The sequence below is a fragment of the Oryctolagus cuniculus genome, chromosome 17 (assembly GCF_964237555.1).
Source record: "Oryctolagus cuniculus chromosome 17, mOryCun1.1, whole genome shotgun sequence".
NCBI lineage: Eukaryota > Metazoa > Chordata > Mammalia > Lagomorpha > Leporidae > Oryctolagus > Oryctolagus cuniculus.
In genome coordinates, this window is record NC_091448.1 from 42,295,562 (window position 1) to 42,301,201 (window position 5,640).

Genomic DNA, 5,640 nt, shown 5'->3' on the forward strand with positions numbered 1-5,640 from the left:
GCTATACTCTTAATGAACTAATAATTTCTCTATGGATCTTTGTGTTTTACTATGATGCTGATAATATATATGAGTGATGAATGTTGTAGGTCTCTTTTCCCTGTCCTCACACCTTTTGCAGCTCTTCTTTGTCCAGTGCAATGTTGAAGGCAAATGTTGTAAGCGGCACTCTTTCCTCTGGTCTTGAAGAGAAGGCATTTCACTGGGATTTTTACTGTCAGCTCATCTCAGAGGTCAGGGCCATTCTACCTCTAGTTCCTGAGAACTAATTTTTATATTTATCATAAATAGATAGTAAACTTTATTGAAATATTTCTTTACTGAGAACATTTTTTCTCCTTTAATCTGTTAAAATGGTGAATTACATTAATTAGTTTTCTAACATGAAAACTATCTTATATTCCTAAGATAAATCCAGCATGATTAGGATTCTTTCATACATTGCTGGAATTAATTTGCTAAGTTTTTTTTTTTTTAAGGTTTATTCATTTATTTGAAAGACAGAGCAGCAGAGAGACAGGGAGACACAGAAAGAGAGATCTTCCATCTGGCGGTTCATTCCCTAACTGCCTGTAACAGCCAGAGTTGGGCCAGGCTGAAGCTGGGAGTCTGGAACTCCATCTTCCACGTGGGTGGAAGGGACCCAAGTACGTGGGCCATCCTCTGCTGCCTTCCCAGCCGCGTTAGCAGGGAGCCGGGATTAGAAGTACGCTTGTATACGGGATGTGAGTGTCCCAAGCAGTGGCTTAATTCATGGCACCACAACATCTGCCTTTGTTTTTTAAGAATTAAATTTTAACATACTTATCTATTTGAGAAGGGGAGAGGGTGAGAGATGGAGAGAGGGAATTTCCCACCCACTGGGTCACTTCCCAAAGGACTGCAACAGCTGGTGTTGGGCCGGGGCCAGGCTGGGGATAGGGGTCAGGCTGAAGACAGGATCCGGGGACTCAGTCCAGGTCTCCAGCACAGATGGCAGGGACCCAGCTACTTGGGCTGTCACTGGCTGCCTCCCAGGGCAAACATTAGCAGGGAGCTAGATGGGAGTGGAGATGTGACTGAAACCCAGACACACAGTCTGGATGTCTTAACCAAGTGGTGTCTCAACTACTAGGCTAAGTCCTGACCCCAAATTTGCTTAGGTTTAGAAAAAGTTTGTATGTACACCTATCAGTGAAATCGTCTCATCATTTTTTCTTTTATGCATTGTCCTTTTCAGTTTTGTTATTAATTTTATGCTAGCTTCATAAAATGAATTCAGGTGTACTTCCTCCTTTACTGTAATCTGAAGAAGTTTGTGACATATTGAGGTTACTTGTTCCTCAAATGATTAGTAAAAAATTCTAATAAAACCATCTGGTCCAGGTGTTTTCATTGTTAGAAGATTTTAAACTAATTTCTTTAATGATTAGAGGACTATTTGGATTTTAATTTCTTGAATCAGCTTATGTTCCTAGGGATTTGTCCATGGCTTTTGAAGTTTTAACATTTATTAGCATAAAGCTGTTTATAATACCTTCTATCCTTTTAATCTAGGTGACATCTGCACCCCTGGACCATTTTTTTTTCCTAATATTATGACTTCTGTTTTTGTCTTAGTCAAAGATTTGCTAGTGTCATAAAATTTTGGTTCTGTAGATCCTTTTTATATGTTTGTTTTTAATTTCATTATTCTGTGCTCTTATTTTTATTATTTTCTTCCTTCTAACTTTCTTTGGATTTATTCTACTGGTTTTCTTTTTTTATATATATATTTTATTTTATTTAATGAACATAAATTTCCAAAGTACAGCTTATGGATTACAATAGCTCCCCCCCCCCATAACTTCCCTCCCACACACAACACTCCCCTCTCCCACTCCCTCTCCCCTTCCATTCACATCAAGATTAATTTTCAATTATCTTTATATACAGAAGATCAATTTAGCATATATTAAGTAAAGATTTCAACAGTTTGCACCCACACAGAAACACAAAGTGTAAAATACTATTTGAGTACTAGTTATAGCATTAATTAAACACCTAAGAGTAATTGTGAATTAATTACAGAGTTCAACCAATAGTTTTAAGTAGATATGAAAAATAATAAAAGGGTAAAGTATTAAGTTCTTTTTTTTTCTTTTTTTGTTTGTTATATAGTTTTTTTATTTAATAAATGTGAATTTACAAAGTGCAACTTTTGTATTGTTGTGGCTCCCCCCCCAACCTCCCTCCCTCCCGTGGCCCTCCCCACTCCCCTCCCTCTCCCATCCCGCCCTTCATCAAGTTTCATTTTCAATTACCTTCATATACTGAAGATCAACTTAGTATATACTAAGCAAGGATTTCAACAGGCTGCACTCACACAACTGCACAAGGTATAGGGTATTGTTCAACTAGTAGTGTTGTTTTTAAGTTTCATAGTAGAACACATTAAGGACAGAGATCCTACGTGGGGAGCATGTACCCAGTGACTCCTGTTGTTGATTTAACAATTGGCACTCTTATTTATGACGTCAGCAATCACCCGAGACTCTTGCCATGAGCTGTCTAGGCTATGGAAGCCCCTTGAGTTCACCGACTCTGAACTTGTTTAGTCAAGGCCGTATCGCAGTGGAGGTTCCTTCCTCCCTTCAGAGAAAGGCGCCTCTCTCCTTGATGGCCTGTTCCTTCTGCTGGGGTCTTGTTCACCAAGATCTTTCATTTAGATTGTTTTTTGCATTTACTGGTTTTCTATCTAATTTTCAAACTTGCATAACAGAAATGGGTGAGAGTATAGATTTTTGGGGTTGGTCTCCCCTTCTCTCACCCAGCTCCCTGGTAATGCAACTGGGAGGCAGGAGGTAATGGCTCAAGTGCTTGTGCCCCTGCCAGCCCAGTGGGAGTTCTGAATGGAGTTCTGGGCTCCTGACTTCAGCATGGCCCAGCCCTGGCTGCTGGCGGCATTTGGGGAATGAAGCAGTGGATGGAAGATCTCTCTCTCTGTGTCTCTGCCCCATCTGTACCTGTGTGTTGCTCTGCCTTTCAAGTAAAAGAAAACAAACATTTTTTGAAAGGTATAGCTTTCCCATTAGAGCAGTAAGGTGTTAGGTAAACTCTATAAATTTTAATATGTAGTACTTTTGTTATTGTAAAATTCTAAATATTTTCTAATTTCCACTGATTTAATACTTAACCCATGATCTTTTAGAATGTGCTTCTTAATTTCCAGATGTGTGAGCTTTTTTGCAGCTTTCTGTCTGTGACTTCATATTTAACTATACTGTGCTCAGAGAAGGTGGTCTATTCCTTTGAAATGCGTTGAGACAGAAATGTAATTAAATTTCTGAAATGGTCCATGTTTTTTTTTTTTTTTTAACAGCTATTTACTTATTTGTGGGGGGGTCAGGAGAGAGAGAGAGAGAGACAGAGAGAGAGGAAGAAAGAAGGCTTCCATTCACTGGTTCACTCCCCAGATGTCTGTGATGGCCAGGGCCGGGCCAACGCCAAAGCTGAGAGCCAGAAACTCAAGCCAAGTCTCCTCCCTGAGCGGTCGCCACTGCCTCAGGGTCTTCACTAGGGAAAGCTGCGCTCGGGAGCCCAAGCAGGCTGTCGAGCCCTGGTGCTGCAAAGTGGGAAGTGGGCATCTTAACCACAGCGACCAATGCACACCCCCTGACTTTAAGAATTAATTTATTGATTTATTTATCTACTTGGGAGACAAAAAAAAAGTTGGTGTATTTCTGAAGAAAAGATGTATATTCTAAATAGTTGGGGATAGTAGTGTACGAAGGTACCGGAAAAAGATTATGGAAAAGTTGGTTTATTTCAGTGCAAACATTTTGAAATCCATGCATAGTTCTTCCATAATATGCATTTTCTCTACATAAACTTCTTGAAGACTGCTTGATGCATGTATTTCATGTATCATGTTAAAAAGCCAAACATCTGGGGCCTGCACTGTGGCATAGTGGGTTAAGCAGCTCTGGCATCCCATATGGGCGCTGGTTCGAGTCCTGGCTGTTCCACTTCTGATCCAGCTATCTGCTAATGCTCCTAGGAAAGCAGTGAAAGATGGCCCAACTTCCTGGGCCCCTGCGCCTACGTGGGAGACCCAGAAGAAGCTCCGGCTCCTGGCCTTGGTCTGGCCCAGCCTTGGCTGTTGTGGCCATTTGGGGAATGAACCAGCAGATGGAAGATCTCTTTCGCCCTCTCTCTCTGTAACTCTGCCTTTCAAATAAAATAAGTCTTTTTAAAAAATAAAAAGTCAAACATCTTACATGTGAGAGAACCTCCAAATTGTTCTCCAAAGAGGTTGTATCTTACAGATTCTCCCTAGCACTGCGTGAGAATTGGGGTTGTTCTGCGTCCTACCTGGGGCCGGTTGGCCTCTCTGTTCTTGCTGGGCTGGCGCTTAGTGGCAGCCGCTGCACTTTGATGAACATTCCCCCTTTGACCACTGATGTGGGCGTATTTCATGCACTCTCTTGCCGTCTGTCCCTCTTCCTGAGTGGAGTAACTGTTCCAGTCTTCTGCCTGTTTTCTAACTCCACTGTTTGTCCTGCTGCTGAGTTGTGAGAGTTCTCTATTTACTCTGGATACGAGAGCTGGGTCCAGTACGTGTTGGGGGGTCTCTCTCCCATCCTGCCTCTGCGGTGGCCGTAGGACAGTCTGCAGCGACTACGTGTGTGGGGAAGCTCCGACACTGGAGTGTCACTCAGGTCCACTTGGAGGAAGTAAGCTGTTCTAGTCCTGGCAACCTTTGCAGCGGCTGTGAGGAGGCCCCAGGGGGAAGGCTGTGGAAGATGGTCCAAGTGCTTGGGCCACTGCCACCCATGTGGGAGACCTGGATGGAGTCCCTGGCTCCTGGCTTTGGCTGGTCCCAGCCCTGGGCACTGGGGAGTGAACCAGTGGATGAAAGATCTCTCTTTGTCTGTCTCTGCCTGTCAAAGAAATAAAGAAAGAAAAAGAACTTGACCTTCAGCTGCCAGGAGTGGTTAGCTGGTGGCCTCTGGCTGCAGAGCCTCCCCAGCAGCATTGGAGCTGAGGTTTCTCTCTCCCCAGGCAGCTCCCAAGCCGGCGCTGAGCGTGGTGGAGGCGCCAGGCCCAGCCACTGCTGCCCAGCATGGGCTCTTCCATTGGCATTTTTGCTCCACTCCCCCACTGGGTTGCCTGAGGCATTGAAAAATACGCGATTAAGGTTCCCGACTTCTCCCTGTGTTTTTTCTTCCTCCCTCTTTTCACAGGATCAGCTCTGCATTGCTCTCTGAAGATTTTCCTCTCCTGCTTAACCTTCCCTGGGTCTTTCCCAGCTCCTGGCCTCCCACGTGGGTCTCTCGCTTCTAACTCCATGTCAGCATCTGCTTTCTGGGAGACACAGATTGGTGTACATGGTGACTGTTGATTAAGTCTGAACATGTGTCTGAGCTTTTACTTGATCTTTGAGAAGTTAAGCTTAGAATTTCTCCATTTGGTAATGTTCAACGTAGCGCCAATCTTGACCTTGACACAGAACATAAAGGTGTTTATAAGAATTGTGTGTTGGGCGGGTGTCGCGGTGTTAAGCCGCTGCTTGTGACGACTGCCTCCCCTTTGGACCACTGGTTCGAGTCCCAGCTAGTCTGTGCTTCTGATGCAGCTTCCTGCAAATGCACCCAGGAAGCAGTGCATGACTGTCCACGT